Below are 24104 nucleotides of genomic sequence, written 5' to 3'. Positions count from 1 at the left end.
CTGGTCCGAGCGATACCCAAAATCATAATGGGGGTTGTACGGGAGCGCTGCTGCTACCGCCTGAATAGCTGCCTCACGGAGGCGAGCAGCCTTTGCCTCCCTCTCATACTCCTCCGACTCTCGTGTGGTTATGTAATATCTCCGTTTTACCTGAAAGTCAAAGAAGGCAGGAGCAGGAAGGGTAATATGGAAAACACGTTGTCGGTTAAATATTAACCGGTATAGGAGGGATTCATTATCTATCTCAAGGAACTGATAGCGTGTCATAGCGGCACGATCAAGGAAAGCTGTATGGAGCGGGGGATCTCCTTCGCGGATGGGTACTCCAAGAAAATTTGCTATGTGAGTGGCATAGATCCCACCAAAGAAATCCCCTTCATTAGCATTATTATGCAGCCCCCTTGCTATTATAGATCCCATGTTGAAACTTCTATCACCCGTTACTGCGCTCTTAAGAATATTAAGGTCAGGTGCGCAGAGGTGACAATGCTCAATCTCGTTGTTAATGCATCTACCTATGAAGAGGGCAAAGTAATGCAAGGCAGGAAAATGAATGCTCCCCATGGTAGCCTGCGTAATATCTCTAGTTTCAACAACAGTCATACTAGAGAAAAAAATCTCTAACCAAAGATTTAGGAGGATTATTGAGACTACCACAATCAGGTATCTTGCAAATTCTATTGAAATCCTCTAAATCCATGGTGTACGATTTGTCGGAGAGATCAAACAGTACGGATGTGTCACGGCCAGCTGAAAATTTGAATCTACGAACAAAAGATGCAGTGAGAGTAGTATATTGTTCACATTTATCAGAGATGAATTCTTCAAGTCCAACATTGTGAACAAGTGTATCAAACTCGTCTTTGAAACCCGCGGAAATCATGAATTCATCAGAAGGCCATTCACATGGTTGTACCTGTGCGTTCCTCGGTTGGTAAGGATCGGGCTCCTGAATCGCGAGACGGGGACACCTCTTGCTTGAGGAACCACCATGATAGTTTCTCCTAAACATCTTCCCTTTTTGAAATTTTCACTGACTTAAAAGAAAAGTGAACAAGGCTCAACGAAACTCATAGCAACTACTCCTACAAGTGCCTAAAGGCCATATCACGCATCAAAACTACTTGGGACCAGCTAAAATTAGCTTGCAAAGCTCAAGAACAGGGTCACCAAGGCAGCAAACGCAACGAATAAGGCACTAGAGAAAAAACTAATTGGACCAATAGAGGAGTCACATACCAAGGAGCAATTTCCCCAAAACAGTTTGGCAAATGGGGATTTGCACAAGGAGATCGAAAATTGCAACAAGAAGAGCAAGAACACGGGTTTGAGCTGCGAAACGATATTTTCTGGAGGTAGGAGAAGGAGATGGGACCTGGAATAAGTGGAGGGGGGACACGTGGGCCCCACAAGCCAGGTAGGCACGGCGAGGGGGGTGCCCGCGCCTCGAGGGCTTGTGGCCCACTGGTGCAGCCCCCTGACTAGCTCTCCGTCTCAGAATTTTTCAAAAATTCCAGAAAAAATCATACTTGATTTTTAGGACATTCGGAGAACTTTTATTTTCGGGATACTTTTCTACGGGATGCAAAAAGCAGAAAACAGGAGACACTAAAGCTAAATCTATCATTTTTCTTTTAAGCAACAGAAGGTGAAAGCTTAAAACAGATGTTTGTGACTCCTCGATTCATCAATCTCATGGTCATTGAAAGAAATCCGTCAATGAGGTTGATCAAGTCTCCTTGACAAACTTTTTCGAATCGCATAAAAAGAACGGAGAATTTTCGAATAGTCACTAGGTTACCTCAATGGGGATGTGCATATCCCCAACAAGCAAATCATACTTCATCTTAAGAGTAGGTATAGGGCATTCAAAGCTCCCAATAAGAATCAATGATGTTTTTTCGATAGCATTGATGCAGTGTACTTGATATTGTTTCTTCGGAAAGTGCACCATATGCTCATTACCGTTGACATGGAAAGTGACATTTCCTTTGTTGCAATCAATAACAGCCCCTGCAGTGTTTAAATAGGGTCTTCCAAGGATGACCACCATGACATCATCCTCGGGAATATACAGAATAACAAAGTCTGTTAAGATAGTGACGTTAGCAACCACAACAGGCACATCCTCGCAAATGCCGATAGGGAAAGCAGTTGATTTGTCGGCCATTTGCAGAGAGATTTCAGCGGGTGTCTACTTATCCAGTTCAAGCCTACGATAAAGAGAGAGAGGCATAACACTAACACCGGCTCCAAGGTCGCATAAAGCAGTTCTAACGTAGTTTCCTTTAATGGAGTAAGGTATAGTGGGCACTCCGGGATCACCTAGTTTCTTAGGAGTTCCACCCTTGAAGGTATAGTTAGCAAGCATGGTGGAAATCTCAACCTCAGGTATCCTCCTCTTATTAGTAACAATATCCTTCATGTACTTAGCATACGGAGACATTTTGAGCATATATGTCAAACGCATTTGCAGAAAAACAGGTCTAATCATTTCAATAAATCTCTCAAAATCCTCATCATCCTTTTTCTTGGATGGTTTGGGAGGAAAGGGCATGGGTTTCTGAACCCATGGTTCCCTTTCTTTACCATGCTTCCTAGCAATGAAGTCATTCTTATCGTATCTCCTATTCTTAGGTTGTGGATTATCAAGATCAACAGGTTCAATCTCCACATCCTTATCACTGCTAGGTTGAGCATCAACATGAACATCACTATTGATATTATCATTAGGCTCATGTTCATCACCAGATTGTGTTTCGGCATCAGAAACACAGACATCGTTTGGATTCTCGGGTGTAGCAGCAACAGGGTTGCTAGCGTGCAAGTTCCTATCATCTTTCTTCTTCTTCCTAGCATGACTAGGTGCATCAGTGCTAATTCCTTGAGAATCTTGTTCAATTCTCTTAGGATGACCCTCAGGATACAAAGGTTCCTGGGTCATTCTACCGTCTGTAGTGACGACTCTGACAGAATTGTCATTCAACTCATTGAGCAAGTCATTCTGAGCCTTAAGTACTCGTTCTACTTGAGTAGTAACCATAGAGGCACGTTTACTCAAAATCTTAAGATCATTGACATTTCTGTCCACACAAGCACTTAAATGACTAAGCATACGAGCATTCTATTCCAATTGTCTGCTAACATAATCATTGAAACTTTGTTGTTTGGCAACAAAGTTATCAAATTCATCCTGGCATAAGCTAGCAGGTTTATCAAAAGGAATACCACTCTCATCGAATCTACGAAGAGAATTTACCTCTACTACCTGTATCGGGTTATCAAGACCATGGATCTCTTTGATAGGTGGTAGATTTTTGACATCTTCAGATTTAATGCCTTTCTCTTTCATAGATTTCTTAGCTTCTTGCATATCTTCAGGACTGAGGAATAGAATACCTCTTTTCTTCGGAGTTGGCTTTGGCAGTGGTTCGGGAATAGTCCAAGCATTCTCATTGCACAAGATATTATTCAATAGGATCTCCGCTTGTTCTATAGTTCGTTCCCTAAAAACACAACCGGCACAACTATCTAGGTGGTCCTTAGCTGCATCGGTTAGTCCATTATAGAAGATATCAAGTATTTCATTCTTCTCAAGAGGGTGATCGGGCAAAGCATTCAATAGCTGGACAAGCCTCCCCAAGCTTGTGGGAGACTCTCTTCTTCAACTTGCACAAAGTTGTATATTTCCTGCAAGGCAGCTTGCTTCTTATGGGCAGGGAAATATTTTTCAGAGAAGTAGTAGAATGATACGTCCATTTTGCATCATGTGTTCATGTTGATATTTATCGCTTCTTTGGCTGTTATTTCACTTCACGGTACAATTCTTATGCCTTTTCTCTCTTATTTTGCAAGGTTTACATGAAGAGGTAGAATGCCGGCAACTGGAACTCTGGCCTGAAAGTGGAGCAAAGTTGAGATACCTATTATGCGCAACTCCAAATGCCGTAAAAATCAACGAGGATATTTTTTCCCGATTTATCAAAAATACTGGGCCGAAGAAGTGCCAGAGGGGTACCAGGGGGTGCCCACAAGCCTGCACGGCGCGGCCACCCCCCCAGGCCGCGCCATGAGGGCTTGTGGGCAGCCCACTGGCCCACTTGCTCTCCTCTTTTTCTATATGGAGGGTTTCGTCCAGGAAAAATCAAGGAGGAGCTTTTTCGTGGTTTTGCCTCCGCCACGAGGCGGAACTTCAGCAGAACCAATCTAGAGCTCCGGCAGGACGATCCTGCCGAGGAAACTTCCCTCCCGGAGGGGGAAATCGTCGCCATCATCATCACCAACAGTCCCCTCATCGGAGGGGGCTCGTCACCATCTACATCTTCATCAGCACCATCTCATCTCCAAAGCCTAGTTCATCACTTGTAACCAATCTCCGTCTCGCGACTCCGGTTGGTACTTGTAAGGTTGCTATTAGTGTTGATTACTCTTTGTAGTTGATGCTAGTTGGATTACTTGGTGGAAGAGTTTATGCTCAGATCCTTGATGCTACTCATTACCTCTCTGATCATGAATATGATTATGCTTTGTGAGTAGTTACTTTTGTTCCTGAGGACATGGGATAAGTCATGCTAATAGTAGTCATGTGAATTTGGTGTTGGTTCGGTAATTTTATATGTTGTATGTTGTTTTTCCTGTAGTGGTGTTATGTGAACGTCGACTACATAACAATTCACCATTATTTGGGCCTAGAGGAAGGCATTGGGAAGTAGTAAGTAGATGATGGGTTGCTAGAGTGACAGAAGCTTAAACCCTAGTTTATGCGTTGCTTCGTAAGGGGCTGATTTGGATCCACTAGTTTAATGCTATGGTTAGACTTTGTCTTAATTATTCTTTCGTAGTTGCGGATGCTTGCGAGAGGGGTTCATCATAAGTGGGATGCTTGTCCAAGTAAGGGTAGTACCCAAGCGCCGGTCCACCCACATATTAAACTATCAAAGTAACGAACGTGAATCATATGAACATGAGGAAACTAGCATGACAGAAATTCCCGTGTGTCCTCGGGAGCGTTTTTCCTCCTATAAGACTTTGTCTAGGCTTGTCCCTTGCTACAAAAGGGATTGGGCCACTTTGCTGCACCATTTCTACTTTTGTTACTTGTTGCTTGCTACGAAACATCTCACCACATAATCACTTGTTACCGACAATTTCAGTGCTTGCAGATATTTCCTTGCTGAAAACCACTTGTCAGATCCTTCTGCTCCTCATTGGGTTCGACACTCTTATCATAGCTATCCTTACAAGCTATTAAGTCCTCAGCTATCTCTCCCTCCATAACATATCCCTCAGGCATATCAGGCAATTCATATCTAGGAGAGCTAGTTCTAACAGGCGAAATAGCAGGTTCTACTTCAATAATCTCAGCAGTTTCAGAAGTATCATCACATCTAGCAGCAACTCTAGCAATTTGTGCATCAAGGAATGCACCTAGTGGCTGTTGGGTAACGTAGCATAAATTCAAAATTTTCCTACGCATATTCAGATCTTCCTATGGAGAGACCAGCAACGAGAGAGGGGTAAGAGCATCTTCATACCTTTGAAGATCGCTAAGCGGAAGCGTTGCTAGAACGCGGTTGATGGAGTCGTACTCGTAGCGATTCCAATCTAGTGCCGAACAACGGCACCTCCGCGTTCAACACACGTGCCGCCCGGTGACGTCTCCCGCACCTTGATCCAGCAAGAAGGAGGGAGAGGTTGGGGAAGAACTCCAGCAACACGACGGCGTGATGTCGATGGAGAGACGAAGTCTCCCGGCAGGGCTTAGCAAAGCACCGGTGGAGAGGAGGAGGAAGAAGAGCAGGGCTGCGCCGAGAGATAGGGAAAAACCGTGTGTCTCAATGGCCAAAAGTGCCCGATATATATATAGGGGGAGGGGAGAGGGGGTGCCACCCCTAGGGTTCCCACCCTAGGGGGTGCGGCAGCCCCCCCAGATGGGAGGTGCGGCGGCCAGAAGGGGAGGAGGGGGTGGCGCACCATCTGGTGGGCCTTAGGCCCACCTGGCCTAGGGTTTGCCCCCCTTTTTTCTCTCCCTTGCGCAATGGGCTGAGTAGGGAGGCGCACCAGCCCACCTAGGGGCTGGTTCCCACCCCCACTTGGCGCACCTTATCTCCCGGGGTCGTTGCCCCCTTTGGTGGTCCCCCGGGGCCACCTTCGGTGGTCCCGGTGGTCCCGGTACGTTACCGGTGATGCCCGAAACACTTCCGGTATCCGAAACCATCCATCCTATATATCAATCTTTACCTCCGGACCATTCCGGAGCTCCTCGTGACGTCCGGGATCTCATCCGGGACTCCGAACAACTTTCGGTAACCTCGTATAACAATTCCCTATAACCCTAGCGTCATCGAACCTTAAGTGTGTAGACCCTACCGGTTCGGGAGACAGGCAGACATGACCGAGACACCTCTCTGGCCAATAACCATCAGCGGGGTCTGGATACCCATGGTGGCTCCCACTTGCTCCATGATGATCTCATCGGATGAACCACGATGTCAAGGATTCAATCAATCCCGTATACGATTCCCTTTGTCTGTCGGTATAGAACTTGCCCGAGATTCGATCGTCAGTATACCTATACCTTGTTCAATCTCGTTACCGGAAAGTCTCTTTACTCGTTCCGTAGCACGTCATCGCGTGACTAACTCCTTAGTCACATTGAGCTCATGATGATGTTCTATCGAGTGGGCCCAGAGATACCTCTCCGTCACACGGAGTGACAAATCCCGATCTCGATTCGTACCAACCCAACAGACACTTTCGGAGGTACCCGTAGTGCACCTTTATAGTCACCCAGTTACGTTGTGACGTTTGATACACCCAAAGCACTCCTACGGTATCCGGTAGTTGCACAATCTCACGGTCGAAGGAAAAGATACTTGACATTAGAAAAGCATTAGCATACGAACAATACGATCTAGTGCTAGGCTTAGGATTGGGTCTTGTCCATCACATCATTCTCCCAATGATGTGATCCCGTTATCAATGACATCTAATGACCATGATCAGGAAACCATGATCATCTATTGACTAACGAGCTAGCCAACTAGAGGCTTGCTAGGGACACATTGTGATCTATTTATTCACACATGTATTATTGTTTTCTGTTAATACAATTATAGCATGAACAATAGACGATTATCATGAACAAGGAAATATGATAATAACCATTTTATTATTGCCTCTAGGGCATATTTCCAATAGTCTCCCACTTGCACTAGAGTCAATAATCTAGTTACATTGTGATGTATCGAACACCCATAGTATTATGGTGTTGATCATGTTTTGCTCGTGGAAGAGGTTTAGTCAACGGGTGTGCAATATTCAGATCCGTGTGTACTTTACAAATATCTATCACTCCACTCTGGACATGGTCCTGGATGGAGTTGTAGCGGCGCTTGATGTGCTTCGTCTTCCGGTGAAACCTGGGCTCCTTGGCTATGGCAATGGCTCCAGTGTTATCACAGAAGAGTGTCATAGGACCCGACGCGCTTGGAACCACTCCAAGGTCGGTGATGAGCTCCTTCATCCAAATTCCTTCATGAGCCGCTTCTGAAGCAGCTATGTACTCCGCTTCACATGTAGATGCTGCCACGACTTCTTGCTTGCTGCTGCACCAGCTCACTGCCCCACCATTCAACACATATACATATCCGGTCTGTGACTTAGAGTCATCCGGATCTGTGTCGAAGCTAGCGTCGACGTAACCCTTTACGACGAGCTCTTCGTCACCTCCATAAACGAGAAACATTTCCTTAGTCCTTTTCAGGTACTTATGGATATTCTTGACCGCTGTCCAGTGTTCCGTACCGGGATCACTTTGGTACCTCCCTACCAAACTTATGGCAAGGTTGATATCAGGTCTGGTACACAGCATGGCATACATTAGAGAGCCCACGGCTGAAGCGTAGGGGACAGAACTCATCTTCTCTCTATCTGCTGCCGTGGTCGGCGACTGAGTCTTACTCAATCTCATACCTTGCAAAACTGGCAAGAACCCTTTCTTTGAGTTTTCCATATTGAACTTCTTCAATATCTTGTCAAGGTATGTACTTTGCGAAAGACCTATGAGGCGTCTCGATCTATCTATATAGATCTTGATGCCTAATATATATGCAGCTTCTCCAAGGTCCTTCATTGAAAAACTCTTGTTCAAATAGGCCTTTATGCTCTCCAACATCTGTATATTATTCCCCATCAATAATATGTCATCCACATACAGTATGAGGAAAGCTACAGATCTCCCACTCACTTTCTTGTACAGACAGGCTTCTCCGTAAACCTGTATGAACCCAAACGTTTTAATCACCTCATTAAAGCAAATGTTCCAACTCCGAGATGCTTGCACCAGCCCATAGATGGAGCGCTGGAGCTTGCACACTTTGTTAGCACCCTTAGGGTCGACAAAACCTTCTGGTTGCATCATATACAACTCTTCCTTAAGGTTCCCGTTAAGGAACACTGTTTTGACGTCCATTTGCCAAATTTCATAATCATAAAAGGCGGCAATTGCTAACATGATTTGAACTGATTTCAGCTTCGCTACGGGAGAGAAAGTCTCTTCGTAGTCAACTCCTTGAATTTGTCGAAAACCCTTTGCGACAAGTCGAGCTTTGTAAACCGTATTTGGAGAGAATTTGGAGAGGAAGTCTCTTTGTAGTCAACTCCTTGAATTTGTTGAATTACCGTTTGCATCAGTCTTCTTCTTGAAGATCCATTTATTTTCTATGGCTCGCCGGTCATCGGGCAAGTCCACCAAAGTCCATACTTTGTTCTCATACATGGATCCTATCTCGGATTTCATAGCCTCAAGCCATTTGTTGGAATCCGGGCCCGCCATTGCTTCTTCATAGTTCGAAGGTTCACCGTTGTCTAACAACATGATTTCCATCACAGGGTTGCCGTACCACTCTGGTGCGGAGCGTGCCCTTGTGGACCTTCGCGGTTCAGTAGTAACTTGATCCGAAGCTTCATGATCATCATCATTAACTTCCTCTTCAGCCGGTGTAGGCGCCACAGGAACAACTTCCCGCGCTGCGCTACTTTCCTGTTCGAGAGGGGGTGTAATTACCTCATCAAGTTCTACCTTCCTCCCACTTACTTCTTTCGAGAGAAACTCTTTCTCTAGAAAGGATCCGTTCTTGGAAACAAAGGTTTTACCTTCGGATCTATGATAGAAGGTATACCCAATAGTTTCCTTAGGGTATCCTATGAATACGCATTTCTCCGCTTTGGGTTCGAGCTTTTCTGGTTGAAGTTTCTTCACATAAGCATCTCAGCCCCAAACTTTAAGAAACGACAACTTAGGTTTCTTGCCAAACCACACTTCATACGGTGTCGTCTCAACGGATTTAGACGGTGCCCTATTTAAAGTGAATGCTGCAGTTTCTAATGCGTATCCCCAAAATGATAGCGGTAAGTCGGTGAGAGACATCATAGATCGTACCATATCTAATAAAGTGCGATTACGACGTTCAGACACTCCATTGCGCTGCAGTGTGCCAGGCGATGTCAGTTGTGAAACGATTCCACACTTCCTTAGGTGTGTGCCAAACTCGTGACTCAAATATTCTCCTCCACGATCAGATCGTAGACATTTAATTTTTTCTGTCACGTTGATTCTCAACCTCACTCTGAAATTCCTTGAACTTTTCAAACGTCTCAGATTTGTGCTTCATCAAGTAGATATACCCATACCTACTCAAATCATCGGTGAGAGTGAGAACATAACGATAACCACCGCGAGCTTCAACGTTCATTGGACCACACACATCAGTATGTATTATTTCCAATAAGTCGGTTGCTCTCTCCATTATTCCTGAGAATGGAGTCTTAGTCATCTTGCCCATGAGGCACGGTTCGCATGTGTCAAATGATTCAAAGTCAAGAGACTCTAATAGTCCATCAGTATGGAGCTTCTTCATGCGCTTAACGCCGATATGACCAAGGCGGCAGTGCCACAAGTATGTGGGACTATCATTATCAACTTTGCATCTTTTGGTACTCACACTATGAATATGTGTAACATCACGATCGAGATTCATCAAGAATAAACCATTCACCAGCGGAGCATGACCATAAAACATATCACTCATATAAATAGAACAACCATTATTCTCTGACTTAAATGAGTAGCCGTCTCGCATTAAGCAAGACCCTGATACAATGTTCATGCTTAAAGCTGGTACTAAATAACAATTATTAAGGTTTAAAACTAATCCCGATGGTAGATGTAGAGGTAGCGTGTCGACGGCGATCACATCGACCTTTGAACCATTCCTGACGCGCATCGTCACCTCGTCCTTGGCCAGTCTCCGCTTATTCCGCAGTTCCTGTTTTGAGTTGCAAATGTGAGCAACATCACCGGTATCAAATACCCAGGAGCTACTACGAGCGCTGGTAAGGTACACATCAATAACATGTATATCACATATACCTTTAACGTTGCCGGCCTTCTTGTCCGCTAAGTATTTGGGGCAGTTCCGCTTCCAGTGACCCTTTCCCTTGCAATAGAAGCACTCAGTCTCAGGCTTGGGTCCATTCTTTTTCTTCTTCCCGGCATCTAGCTTACCGAGTGCGGCAACAGCTTTGCCGTCTTTCTTGAAGTTCTTCTTACCCTTGCCTTTCTTGAAACTAGTGGTCTTGTTGACCATCAACACTTGATGCTCTTTCTTGATTTCTACTTCTGCAGACTTGAGCATCGAGTACAACTCGGGAATGGTCTTCTCCATCCCTTGCATGTTGTAGTTAAGCACAAAGCCTTTGTAGCTTGGTGGGAGAGACTGGAGGATTCTGTCAATTATAGCATCATCCGGAAGTTCGACTCCAAGTGAAGTCAGACGACCGTGTAACCCAGACATTTTGAGTATGTGCTCGCTGACAGAACTGTTCTCCTCCATCTTACAGTTGAAGAACTTGTCGGAGACTTCATATCTCTCGACACGGGCATGAGCTTGAAAAACTAGCTTCAGCTCCTGGAACATCTCATATGCCCCGTGTTGCTCAAAACGCCTTTGGAGCCCCGTTTCTAAACTGTATAACATGCCACACCTGACCTGAGAGTAGTCATCACTCCGCGTTTGCCAGACGTTCAGAATGTCCTAGGCTGCTGCGGGAGCGGGAGGGTCAACTAGCGGCGCATCAAGGACATAAGCCTTTTTAGCTGCTTCAAGGATGAGCTTCAAGTTGCGAACCCAGTCCGCATAGTTGCTACCATCATCTTTCAGCTTGTTTTTCTCTAGGAATGCGTTGGAATTGAGGTTGACGTTGGACATCTACAATATTTATAAAGACAACTTTTAGACTAAGTTCATGACAATTAAGTTCATTTAATCAAATTAAGTATGAACTCCCACTTAAATCGACATCCCTCTAGTCATCTAAGTGATACATGATCCATGTTGACTAACCCGTGTCCGATCATCACGTGAGACGGACTAGTCACCATGGTGAGCAACTTCATGCTGATCGTATTCAACCATACAACTCATGTTTGACCTTTCAGTCTCTTGTATTCGAGGTCATGTCTGTACATGCTAAGCTCGTCGAGTCAACCTAGGTGTTTCGCGTTTGTAAATCTGGCTTACACCCGTTGTATGCGAACGTTAGAATCTATCACACCCGATCATCGCGTGGTGCTTCGAGACAACGAACCTTCGCAAGGGTGCACACTTAGGGGAATACGTTCTCGAAATTTTAAGAGGGATCGTCTTATTATGCTACCGTCGTTCTAAGCAATAAGATGTAAAACATGATAAACATCACAATGCAATCATATAGTGACATGATATGGCCATTATCATCTTTGCTCTTTCGATCTCCATCTTCAGGCATCGCATGATCATCATCGTCACCGGCGTGACACCATGATCTCCATCATCATGATCTCCATCATCGTGTCTCCGTGAAGTCGTCACGCCAACTACTACTATCACTACTACTATAGCTAACCGTTAGCAATGAAGTAAAAGTAGTAAGCACATGGCGTTGTATCTCATACAATAAATTAAGACAACTCCTATGGCTCCTGCCGGTTGTCATACTCATCGACATGCAAGTCGTGAAACCTATTACAATAACATGATCATCTCATACATCATACATGCAACATCACAACTTTGGCCATATCACATCACATGTCAAACCCTGCAAAAACAAGTTAGACGTCCGCTAATTGTTGTTGCAAGTTTTACGTGGCTGATTTGGGTTTCTAGCAAGAACGCCTTCTTACCTACGTGACAGCCATAACGATGATATGCCAAAGCTATTTACCCTTCATAAGGACCCTTTTCATCAAATCCAATCCGACTAGAGTAGGAGAGACAGACACCCGCTAGCCACCTTTATGCACGGTGTGCATGTCTGTCGGTGGAACCAGTCTCACGTAAGTGTATGTGTAAAGTCGGTCCGGGCCGCTTCATCCCACAATACCGCCGGAAAAGAATAAGACTAGTAGCAGCAAGCAAATTGACAAATCATCGCCCACAACTTTTGTGTTCTACTCGTGCATAGAATCTACGCATAGAAAACCTGGCTCGGATGCCACTTTTGGGTAAAGTAGCATAAATTCAAAATTTTCCTACGCATATTCAGATCTTCCTATGGAGAGACCAGCAACGAGAGAGGGGTAAGAGCATCTTCATACCTTTGAAGATCGCTAAGAGGAAGCGTTGCTAGAACGCGGTTGATGGAGTCGTACTCGTAGCGATTCCGATCTAGTGCCGAACAACAGCACCTCCGCGTTCAACACACGTGCAGCCCGGTGACGTCTCCCGCACCTTGATCCAGCAAGGAGGAGGGAGAGATTGGGGAAGAACTCCAGCAACACGACGGCGTGATGTCGATGGAGAGACGATGTCTCCCGGCAGGGCTTCGCCAAGCACCGGTGGAGAGGAGGAGGAAGAAGAGCAGGGCTGCGCCGAGAGATAGGGAAAAACTGTGTGTCTCAATGGCCAAAAGTGCCCGATATATATAGGGGGAGGGGAGAGGGGGTTCCACCCCTAGGGTTCCCACCCTAGGGGGTGCGGCAGCCCCCCCCCCCAGATGGGAGGTGCGGCGGCCAGAAGGGGAGGAGGGGGTGGCGCACCATCTGGTGGGCCTTAGGCCCACCTGGCCTAGGGTTTGCCCCCCTTTTTTCTCTCCCTTGCGCAATGGGCTGAGTGGGGAGGTGCACCAGCCCACCTAGGGGCTGGTTCCCACCCCCACTTGGCCCACCTTATCTCCCGGGGTCGTTGCCCCCTTCCCGAAACACTTCCGGTATCCGATACCATCCGTCCTATATATCAATCTTTACCTCCGGACCATTCTGGAGCTCCTCGTGATGTCCGGGATCTCATACGGGACTATGAACAACTTTCGGTAACCTCGTATAACAATTCCCTATAACCCTAGCGTCATCGAACCTTAAGTGTGTAGACCCTACCGGTTCGGGAGACAGGCAGACATGACCGAGACACCTCTCTGGCCAATAACCATCAGCGGGGTCTGGATACCCATGATGGCTCCCACTTGCTCCACGATGATCTCATCGGATGAACCACGATGTCAAGGATTCAATCAATCCCGTATACGATTCCCTTTGTCTGTCGGTATAGAACTTGCCCGAGATTCGATCGTCGGTATACCTAGACCTTGTTCAATCTCGTTACCGGTAAGTCTCTTTACTCGTTCCGTAGCACGTCATCGCGTGACTAACTCCTTAGTCACATTGAGCTCATGATGATGTTCTACCGAGTGGGCCCATAGATACCTCTCCGTCACACGGAGTGACAAATCCCGATCTCGATTCGTACCAACCCAACAGACACTTTCGGAGGTACCCGTAGTGCACCTTTATAATCACCCAGTTACGTTGTGACGTTTGATACACCCAAAGCACTCCTACGGTATCCGGGAGTTGCACAATCTCACGGTCGAAGGAAAAGATACTTGACATTAGAAAAGCATTAGCATACGAACAATACGATCTAGTGCTAGGCTTAGGATTGGGTCTTGTCCATCACATCATTCTCCCAATGATGTGACCCCGTTATCAATGACATCTAATGCCCATGATCAGGAAACCATGATCATCTATTGACTAACGAGCTAGCCAACTAGAGGCTTGCTAGGGACACATTGTGATCTATTTATTCACACATGTATTATTGTTTCCTGTTAATACAATTATAGCATGAACAATAGACGATTATCATGAACAAGGAAATATGATAATAACCATTTTATTATTGCCTCTAGGGCATATTTCCAACAGTGGCAAAGCAGTATCAAGCATAGCATCATCACAAGCATCATGGATAGCAGAAGTAGCATCATCAAGCACAGGCGACATATCAAAATTTCTAGCAGGAGGTGGTGTCGCAAACTTACTCATAGCTGAAGGTGAATCAAGTGCAGAGCTAGATGGCAGTTCCTTACCTGTCCTCGTAGTTGAGGGCAAGACTTTAGTTCTTGGATCTTTCGGATTCCTCATAGTGATCAGCAGACGTAAATCCCAAGTGACTCAGAGAATAGAGCTATGCCTCCCCGGCAACGGCGCTAGAAAAAAGGTCTTGATAACCCACAAGTATAGGGGATCGCGACAGTTTTCAAGGGTAGAGTATTCAACCCAAATTTATTGATTCGACACAAGGGGAAGCCAAATAATATTCCCAAGTATTAGCAGTTGAGTTGTCAATTCAACCACACCTAAAAGACTAAGTATCTGTAGAAAAGTATCAGTAGCAGAGTAATATGATAGCAACAGTAGCAACAGTAACCAGTAGGAAAAACTCGTAGGCATTGGATCGGTGATGGATAATTATGCCGGATGGTATTCATCATGCAACAGTTATAACACAGAGAGATAAGTAACTAGCTCCAGTTCGTCAATGTAATGTAGGCATGTATTCCGTATGTAGTCATACGTGCTTAGGGAAAAGAACTTGCATGACATCTATTGTCCATCCGTCCCGTGGCAGCGGGGTCCTAATGGAACCTACGGGATACTAAGGTTCTCCTTTTAATAGAGAACCGGACCAACGCATTAACACTTAGTGAATACATGAACTCCTCATACTATGGTCATCTCCGGGAGTGGTTCCGGCTATTGTCACTCCAGGGTTGCCTGGTCATAACACATAGTAGGTGACTACAACTTGCAAGATAGGATCAAGAACACACATATATTGATGAGAACATAATAGGTTCAGACCTAAAATCATGGCACTCGGGCCCTAGTGACAAGCATTAAGCATGGAAAGGTAGTAGCAACATCAATCTCAGAACATAGTGGATACTAGGGATCAATACCCGTCAAAACTAACTCGATTACATGATAGATCTCATCCAACCCATCACCGTCCAGCAAGCCTACAATGAGATTACTCACGAACGGTGATGAGCATCATGGAATAGGCGATGAAGGAAGGTTGGTGATGACGATGGTGACGATCTCCCCTCTCTGGAGCCAGAACAGACTCCAGATCTACCCTCCAGAGGAAGAACAGGTGGTGGCGGCGCCTCCGTATCGTAAAACGCGATGAACTCTTCTCCTTGATTTTTTTTCCGGATGAAAGGGACTAAATAGAGCTAGATTGGAGGCGGTGGAACAACGTGGGCCCCACAAGCATGCTAGGCGCGGCCAGGGGGGCCCGCGCCTGGTGGTCTTGTGGGATCCACGCTCCACTTCTCCGGTTGATTCTTGCGCTAGTATTTTTTATATATTCCACAAAAACTCCTCGTAAATTTCCAGGTCATTCCGAGAACTTTTATTTCTGCGCAAAAACAACACCATGGCAATTTTGCTGAAAACAACGTTAGTCCGGGTTAGTTCCATTCAAATCATGCAAATTGGAGTCCAAAACAAGGGCAAAAGAGTTTGGAAAAGTAGATACGACGGAGATGTATCAAGTATCTCTACTTAGTGCGGAAGTTTTGGCTAATCTGAGGTGGAAGCAATCGTCACATGCTAAGGGATCTCTAGTCATATAACATTGTTCGGAACCAAGCAAACACAATTCATTATGTTGTCTTCCTTGTCCAACATCTACTTCTAAGCATGTAATAGTTTAGTGAGTGTTCACAATCATAGATGGTGTGAAAGATGATATATTCATATGTGAACCTCTCCTTCTTTATCACTTCCTAATAATTACAACAATGACCAAGGTCTACGTTTGTCCACCCTCAACAAGATTCAATCAACATTATTTTTATATGTGAAGCCATCACTTCCCATAAGATCATTACATGATCTTTCTTGATTTTGTTATTTTCTCATTCTCTTGATCATGGCATGAGGCAAGGCCTTAACTAAAACACTCTTTATTGTATGACTCACGAACTCGAATACATCGGGGGTGACACAAAACAAAACTCAAGCCTAAAACACTAAGAACTTTATTCTACTAGAGAAAGATAAAACCAAAAAGGATCGAACTAAGAAAAGGTAAAGGCAAAAGATGTGATGGTGATACGATACCATGGAAACTCCCCCAAGCTTGGCACAAACCAAGGGGATTACCCATACCCGTGCTTAGTTGTCTTCCTTTGGAGGTGATGGTGGTGGAGTTGTTGCAACCTTGGTTTGATCCTCCGTCTTCCAAGGCATAGGTGCTCCATAATGGAAAGATGATCGAGTCTCCAAAATCCTCAAATCTGTAGCCAACCGTATTGATTTAAATCTATACTCATACTCATAGTTTTGGTTCTGCAGGTCATAGATCTGGGCTTGGAGGTGATCAATTCTATCATAGAACCTGGAAAGGTGTTTCCTGATGTCATTGGCATTGATCTTGTGCTTGTTTGCGAACTATGTGATCATCATGTGGTTGACGTTGAGTCCGCGTTCCACCATCCCTTGGCACTTGAAGACTTGTTGCTCCATTGCTTCGAGCCTCGCCTCCATGCTTCCGGTCTTCTTGGGCCCCTCAACATCATGGATGTGCAGCACCCGCTCATGCATCTCGATAGATTGAGGGTGTTGCAGCACTCCTGCGAGGTAGGGATTGATGACCTTCTCGAAGAACTTGTCCTTCGGAGCTTTTGGGGATGCCATAGCGATCTAGATCTGTCTACACAACAGCTCAAAACGAAAATAGAGGAAATTTGCGTGATACGAGGGTCAGACCTTTCGGGATAATATACAATGATTTTTTCCCGACCAGAAGGAATACTCCGCAAGAAAACGGAGTCCGGGAGGCACGCGAGGTGGTTGATACGTCGCCAACATATCTATAATTTTTGATGGTTTCATGCTATTATCTTGTCAAACTTTGGATGTTTTGCATGCCTTTTATATATTTTTTGGGACTAACTTATTAACTCAGTGCCAAGTGCCAGTTCCTGTTTTTTCCATGTTTTTGACCCCTTTCAGAGGAGGATTTTGAACGGAGTCGAAACTGAATGAAACTGCCAAAAAGATTTTTTCCGGAACAGAAAAGGATAGGAGAGCCGGAGAATCAGGATAGGGGCCCACCAGGGACCCCACAAGCCCTCATGGCGCGGCCAGGGGGAGGTCGCGGCCCCCTGGCTTGTGGGCTCCCTGAGGCCCCTTTGCCCTAGGTTTTGCACCTATATATCCCCAAAAATTCCACAAAAAATCAAGAGATCATCGAAAGTACTTTTCCACCGCCGCAAGCTTCTGTCTTCGCAAGATCCCATCTTGGGCACGTTCTGGTGCCCTGTCGGAGGTGGGATTCGGATACGGAGGGCTTCTTCATCAACACCATGACCTCTCCGATGATGCGTGAGTAGTTCACCATAGACCTATGGATCCATAGCTAGTAACTAGATGGCTTCTTCTCTCTCTTGGATCTTCAATACAAAGTTCTCCATGATCTTCATGGAGATCTATCCGATGTAATCTTCTTTTGCGGTGTGTTTGTCGAGATCCGATGAATTGTGGATTTATGATCAGATTATCTATGAATCTTATTTGAGTTTCTTATGATCTCTCTTATGCATGATTTCATATCCTTGTAATTCTCTTTGAGTTGTGGGTTTTGTTTGTCCAACTAGATCTATGATTCTTGCAATGGGAGATGTGCTTGGTTTTGGGTTTGTACCATGCGGTGACCTCACCCAGTGACAGAAGGGGTAGTGAGGCACGCATCATGTTGTTGCCATCAAGGGTAAAAAGATGGGGTTTTCATCATTGGTTTGAGATTATCCATCTACATCATGTCATCTTGCTTAAGGCGTTACTCTGTTCGTCATGAACTCAATACATTAGATGCATGCTGGATAGCGGTCGATATGTGGAGTAATAGTAGTAGATGCAGAAAGTATCGGTCTACTTGTCTTGGACATGATGCCTATATGTATGATCATTGCCTTAGATATTGTCATGACTTTGCACGGTTCTATCAATTGCTCGACAGTAATTTGTTCACCCATCGTGATATTTGCTATTTTGAGAGAAGCCTCTAGTGAACACTATGGCCCCCGGGTCTACTCCACACTATATTTTCAGCCTTACACTTTTTACTTCGTTGCACTTTCCGCCTTCAGATCTCACTTTGCAAACAATCTTGAAGGGATTGACAACCCCTTTGAAGCGTTGGGTGCAAGCTCGTTTGTGTTTGCGCAGGTACTCTGGACTTGACGAGACCCTCCTACTGGATTGATACCTTGGTTCTCAAACTAAGGTAAATACTTACTGCTCCTTTGCTGCATCACCCTTTCCTCTTCAAGGGAAAAACCAACGCAAGCAAGTCTCCGACAACGTGTCAATTTCTGGCGCTGTTGTTTGAGAAGTAGCAAGAAGAATTTCTGGCGCCGTTGCCGGGGAGGAAGATCAAGTCAAGAACTCATCCAAGTAGGTGTCGCAAACTCATCGCTTGCATTTACTTTGTTTGCCAGTTGCCTTTCGTTTTCCTCTCCCCCACTTCACCAACTTGCCTTTCTCGTTTACCATTTTGTTCGCCCTTTTTCTCGCTTGCTCTTTTTTCGCTTGTGTGCTTGCATGCTTGCCGAAGTCACCATGAATGAAAACACCAAACTTTGTGACTTCTCGAATACTAATAATAATGATTTTATTAGTACTCCGATTGCTCCCGCCACTAGTGCGGAGTCATACGAAATCAATGCCACTTTGCTGAATCTTGTTATGAAAGAGCAATTCTCCGGCCTTCCTAGTGAAGATGTCGCATCCCATCTCAATACCTTCATTGAGCTTTGCGATATGCAAAAGAAGAAAGATGTGGATAATGACATGATTAAATTGAAGCTTTTTCCTTTCTCGTTGCGAGATCGCGCAAAAACATGGTTTTCTTCTTTGCCCAAAAATAGTATCGATTCTTGGGATAAGTGCAAAGATGCTTATATATCCAAGTATTTTCCGCCGGCTAAGATCATCTCTCTCCATAATGATATCATGAATTTCAAGCAACTTGATCATGAACATGTTGCACAATCTTGGGAGAGAATGAAATTAATGATTAGAAATTGTCCCGCTCATGGCTTGAGTCTTTGGATGATTATTCAAATCTTTTACGCTGGCTTGAATTTCGCTTCTAGAAATATCTTGGACTCCGGATCAGGTCAAATGTTCATCGTAATCATGTTAGGGGAGGCCACAAATCTCCTAGACAACATCATGACGAACTACTCTCAATGGCACACTGAAAGGTCACCTACTAGTAAGAAGGTACACGCTATAGAAGAAATTAACTCGTTCAGTGCTAAGATGGATGAGTTAATGAATTTGGTTGCTAGTAGAAGTGCTCCTTTAGATCCTATTGATATGCCCTTGTCTTCTTTGATTGAGAATAGCAACGCTAGCTTGGATGTTAATTTTGTTGGTAGGAATAACTTTGGCAACAACAATGCTTTTAGAGGAAACTATGTTCCTAGGCCTTTTCCCAGTAACTCCTCTAATAATTTTGGCAACTCCTACAACAATACTCATGGAAATTACAATAGATTACCCTCTGATCTAGAGAATAATATCAAAGAGTTCATCAACTCTCAAAATATTTTCAATGCGTCCATAGAGGAAAAGCTACTCAAAATTGACGATTTGGCTAAGTGCGTTGATAGAATGTCTAGTGATGTTGATGCTTTGAAAGTTAGATGTGCTCCTCCCAAGATCAACATGGATGAAACTTTGAAAGCTATGCGTGTTTCCATGATTGAGAGCCAAGAAAGAACCGCCCAAATTCGTGCTAGACATGAATGGCTTAAAAAGGCGTGTTCTCGTGATAAGAATCACGAAGATCTTAAAGTGCGTGGTGTGACTCCCATTGAATCTTTGTTTTCCTGTGTCAAACCTAATGATTATGGGGCTGGATATGAATCAACTTTGGTTAAAAAGTGTGTTGGAATTATGCCCTAGAGGCAATAACAAATATAGTTATTATTATAATTCATGTATCAAGATAATCGTTTATTATCCATGCTATAATTGTATTGAATGAAAACTCATTTACATGTGTGGATACATAGACAAAACACCGTCCCTAGCAAGCCTCTAGTTGGCTATCCAGATGATCAAAGATAGTCAGTATCTTCTGATTATGAACAAGGTGTTGTTGCTTGATAACTGGATCACGTCATTAGGAGAATCACGTGATGGATTAGACCCAAACTAATAGACGTAGCATGTTGATCGTGTCATTTTGTTGCTACTGTTTTCTGCGTGCCAAGTATTTATTCCTATGACCATGAGATCATATAACTCACTGACACCGGAGGAATGCTTTGTGTGTATCAAACGTCGCAACGTAACTGGGTGACTATAAAGATGCTCTACAGGTATCTCCGAAGGTGTTAGTTGAGTTAGTATGGATCAAGATTGGGATTTGTCACTCCGTGTGACGGAGAGGTATCGCGGGGCCCACTCGGTAATACAACATCACACACAAGCCTTGCAAGCAATGCAACTTAGTGTAAGTTGCGGGATCTTGTATTACGGAACGAGTAAAGAGACTTGCCGGTAAACGAGATTGAAATAGGTATACGGATACTGATGATCGAATCTCGGGAAAGTAACATACCGAAGGACAAAGGGAATGACATACGGGATTATATGAATCCTTGGCACTGAGGTTCAAACGATAAGATCTTCGTGGAATATGTAGGATCCAATATGGGCATCCAGGTCCCGCTATTGGATATTGACAGAGGAGTCTCTCGGGTCATGTCTACATAGTTCTCGAACCCGCAGGGTCTGCACACTTAAGGTTCAACGTTGTTTTATGCATATTTGAGTTATATGGTTGGTTACCGAATGTTATTCGGAGTCCCGGATGAGATCACGGACGTCACGAGGGTTTCCGGAATAGTCCGGAAACGAAGATTGATATATAGGATGACCTCATTTGATTACCGGAAGGTTTTTCGGAGTTACCGGGAATGTACCGGGAATGACGAATGGGTTCCGGGTGTTCACCGGGGGGCAACCCACCCCAGGGAAGCTCATAGGCCATAAGGGTGGGGCACCAGCCCTTAGTGGGCTGGTGGGACAGCCCAAAAGGGCCCTATGCGCCATAGAGATAAAAATCAAAGAGAAAGAAAAAAAAAGGGAGGTGGGAAGGAAGGGAAGGACTCCCACCCACCAAACCAAGTCCAACTCGGTTTGGGGGGGAGTCCTCCCCCCTTGGACTCGGCCGACCCCCTTGGGGCTCCTTGAGCCCCAAGGCAAGGTCCCCTCCCTCCCACCTATATATACGGAGGTTTTGGGGCTGATTTGAGACGACTTTTCCACGGCAGCCCGACCACATACCTCTACGGTTTTTCCTCTAGATCGCGTTTCTGCGGAGCTCGGGCGGAGCCCTGCTGAGACAAGGTCATCACCAACCTCCGGAGCGCCGTCACGCTGCCGGAGAACTCTTCTACCTCTCCGTCTCTCTTGCTGGATCAAGAAGGCCGAGATCATCGTCGAGCTGTACGTGTGCTGAACGCGGAGGTGCCGTCCGTTCGGTACTAGATCGTGGGACTGATCGCGGGATTGTTCGCGGGGCGGATCGAGGGACGTGAGGACGTTCCACTACATCAACCGCGTTCACTAACGCTTCTGCTGTACGATCTACAAGGGTACGTAGATCACTCATCCCCTCTCGTAGATGGACATCACCATGATAGGTCTTCGTGCGCGTAGGAATTTTTTTGTTTCCCATGCGACGTTCCCCAACAGTGGCATCATGAGCTAGGTTCATGCGTAGATGTCTTCTCGAGTAGAACACAAAAGTTTTTGTGGGCGGTGATGTGCGTTTTGCTGCCCTCCTTAGTCTTTTCTTGATTCCGCGGTATTGTTGGATTGAAGCGGCTTGGACCGACATTACTCGTACGCCTACGAGAGACTGGTTTCATCGCTACGAGTAACCCCGTTGCTCAAAGATGACTGGCAAGTGTCGGTTTCTCTAACTTTAGTTGAATCGGATTTGACCGAGGAGGTCCTTGGATGAGGTTAAATAGCAACTCATATATCTCCGTTGTGGTGTTTGCGTAAGTAAGATGCGATCCTACTAGATACCCATGGTCACCACGTAAAACATGCAATAACAAAATTAGAGGACGTCTAACTTGTTTTTGCAGGGTATGCTTGTGATGTGATATGGCCAACGATGTGATGTGATATATTGGATGTATGAGATGATCATGTTGTAATAGAAAATATCGACTTGCACGTCGATGGTACGGCAACCGGCAGGAGCCATAGGGTTGTCTTTATACTAACGTTTGTGCTTGCAGATGCGTTTACTATTTTGCTAGGATGTAGCTTTAGTAGTAATAGCATGAGTAGCACGAGAACCCCGATGGCAACACGTTGATGGAGATCATGGCGTGGCGCCGGTGACAAGAAGATCGTGCCGGTGCTTTGGTGATAGAGATCAAGAAGCACGTGATGATGGCCATATCATGTCACTTATGAATTGCATGTGATGTTAATCCTTTTATGCACCTTATTTTGCTTAGAACGACGGTAGCATTATGAGGTGATCTCTCACTAAAATTTCAAGACGAAATTGTGTTCTCCCCGACTGTGCACCGTTGCTACAGTTCGTCGTTTCGAGACACCACGTGATGATAGGGTGTGATAGACTCAACGTTCACATACAACGGGTGCAAAACAGTTGCGCACGCGGAACACTCGGGTTAAGCTAGACGAGCCTAGCATGTGCAGACATGGCCTCGGAACACATGAGACCGAAAGGTCGATCATGAATCATATAGATGATATGATTAGCATAGGGATGCTTACCACTGAAACTATACTCAACTCACGTGATGATCGGACTTGAGCTAGTGTAAGTGGATCATGAACCACTCAAATGACTAGAGAGATGTACTTTTTGAGTGGGAGTTTAGCGAATAATTTGATTAAGTTAAACTCTAATTATCTTGAACATAGTCTAAGTCCACTTTGAATATATTTGTGTTGTAGATCATGGCTCACGCGACAGTCATCCTGAATTTTAATACGTTCCTAGAGAAAGCTAAGTTGAAAGATGATGGAAGCAACTTTGTAGACTGGGCTTGTAATCTTAAGCTAATCTTACAAGCTGGGAAGAAGGATTATGTCCTTAATGCTGCGTTAGGAGATGAACCACCCGCTACGGCTGATCAGGATGTTAAGAACGCTTGGTTAGCACGTAAGGAGGACTACTCAATAGTTCAATGTGCAGTCTTGTATGGCTTAGAACCGGGACTTCAACGTCGCTTTGAGCGTCATGGAGCATTTGAGATGTTCCAGGAGTTGGAGTTTATCTTTCAGAAGAACGCCCGGATCGAGAGGTATGAGACCTCCGATAAATTCTATGCTTGCAAGATGGAGGAAAACTCATCTGTCAGTGAACATATGCTCAAAATGTCTGGGTACTCAAACCGTCTAGCTGAGCTGGGGATTGAACTCCCGCAAGAAGCTATCACTGACAGAATCCTTCAATCACTGCCGCCAAGCTATAAAGGCTTTGTGTTGAACTACAACATGCAAGGGATGAACAAGTCTCCCGGCGAGTTGTTTGCGATGCTGAAAGTCGCAGAGTCTGAACTCCGTAAAGAGCATCAAGTGTTGATGGTGAATAAGACCACTAGTTTCAAGAGAAACGGCAAAGGCAAGAAGGGCAATTCAAAGAAGAGCGGCAAGCCTATTGCCAATCCGACGAAGAAACCCAAAGATGGACCTA

The sequence above is a fragment of the Hordeum vulgare genome, chromosome 2H (assembly GCF_904849725.1).
Source record: "Hordeum vulgare subsp. vulgare chromosome 2H, MorexV3_pseudomolecules_assembly, whole genome shotgun sequence".
Taxonomy (NCBI): Eukaryota; Viridiplantae; Streptophyta; class Magnoliopsida; order Poales; family Poaceae; genus Hordeum; species Hordeum vulgare.
Note: the sequence above shows the minus strand (reverse complement) of the source record.